Consider the following 2138-nt stretch of genomic DNA (forward strand, 5'->3'; position numbering starts at 1 on the left):
GTCGTTGTTGTCTACCCCCTCCCCGATAACTTCGACATGAGGGGGGACGTCAGACATGTCAGGAGGGGTGAGCATCATTGTCGTCACCCCCTCCCCGATAACTTCGACATGAGGGGGGACGTCGGACATGTCATGAGGGGTGAGCATCGTTGTCGTCTACCCCCTCCCCGATAACTTCGATATGAGGGGGACGTCAGACATGTCATGAGGCGTGAGCATCGTTGTCGTCTACCCCCTCCCTGATAACTTCGACATGAGGGGGATGTCGGACATGTCATGTGGAATTTTTTTGTTCATATAGAAAACTCCGGTAACCTCCACTAGTAGAAAACGGGCCTTTAGTACCGGTTCGTAAGGCCCTTTAGTACCGGTTCTGGAACAGACACTAAAGGGTGGAGCCTAAAGCCCCCCGCCCCTTAGTCCCGGTTCAACACGGACCGGAGCCAAAGGCCCACCACGTGGCACGAGCCCGCGCCATGGTCAGGGGGACATTTAGTCCCGGTTGGTGACTAAAGGTTATTTTTTTGAATTTTTTGGAAAAAAATTGATTATGATTTTTTTTCCGATTTTCAATTTTCTGAATTATTCAACAATTTAGTCTCTAATCTCTAATCACTCCTCATAACTGCTCAAGTGTGGATCACGCATTTTAAATCGTCTAAATTCCCCGCCGGTCACCCATCCTCTCACTACTCCAGCCTGAGCATGCTTAACTTCCAAGTTCTATTCCCCCTAGTTTCCAAGTCTGCACTTGTTGCTTTGGTGACAATAGTAAGCTGTCAATCCTACTAACCCTCAGGAGTTTAGCTTGAGCATGAAGTCACACGTTTCACCGTTTGAGTTTGAAACTATTATTCTAAAAAACAATAATTATTTAGTAACACTAATATTTCTTTAATAAGTAGTTTGACCAAATTTGACCAAAATTAAAAAAACTGAAATAATTATTTCGTAACACTAATATTCTTGAATAATTATTTATTAACACTAATATTTCTTGAATAAGTAGTTTGACCATAGTTTGACCAGATTTAACCAAAATTCAATAAAACTGAAATTTGAGCATATCTTTTTTTCCTTTTAGAATTTGAGGATTCTAAAAATGTGCAAAACAGCTTACGGCCGTCAAAATCGGATGTGGTTTTTCGTTCTGAACATTTTGATATATTATATTTTTTTCGACATCGTATGCAAAAGATATGGTCATTTTACTTTTTCATCACACTTTTTTGCAAAACATGTCGAAACTTATGTTTTTAAATTTACCTAACTACTAGATGTAGTAACATAACTACATCTCGAAGGATTTTAATTTTTGAAGTTTTTATCATTTTCTTTTGATTTTTTTTTAAACTTAAAAGGCGATAAGGGGGGTAGAGTTTGAAAATTGCCTTTTAGTCCCGGTTTGTTTCTCCAACCACGACTAAAGGTTAGACCCCTTTAGTCTCCGTTTGTGACACAAACCGGGACTATAAGTTACCCCTTTAGTCCCGGTTTACGACACAAACCGGGACTAAAGGGGCTTGTGGGGCCCCGGCCTGACGCCAGCCTGCCACCACCCCTTTAGTACCGGTTCGTGGCACGAACCGGGACTAATGCATAGCCATTCGAACCGGGACTAATGGTACCATTAGTACCGTGCCAAAATCGAACCGGGACTAATGTGTCTCACGTAAGGTCGTTTTTCTACTAGTGTTCGACATGAGGGGGGACGTCGATCAACCCCCTCTCGCACGACCTACTCTCGAGTCCACCCAAACTGGGACTGAAAAAGCGTTGTCGAGGCCACCCCAAACCGGAACAAGTCTAGATATATCAGAAAAAGAAGTCTAGATATATCGGACGACATGTAGATATGTCGGATCGGGTTTGCTTTCTAATAAGGAATTATTGTCATCTATGTATCATTTTATATCGTGGTGGACATATATCAAAGTTTGATCATATGTCAAAGTTTGAATTTTGACATATGCAACATTTGATCATATATCAAAGTTTGATCATATGTCAAAGTTTGAATTTTGACATATGCAACATTTGATCATATGTCAAAGTTTGATCACATATCAAAGTTTGACTTTTGACGTATGCAACAATATTTGATCATATGTCAAAGTTTGACCAAGAATGCCCCCTTA

This window comes from Triticum aestivum, chromosome 3D (assembly GCF_018294505.1).
Source record: "Triticum aestivum cultivar Chinese Spring chromosome 3D, IWGSC CS RefSeq v2.1, whole genome shotgun sequence".
Lineage (NCBI taxonomy): Eukaryota > Viridiplantae > Streptophyta > Magnoliopsida > Poales > Poaceae > Triticum > Triticum aestivum.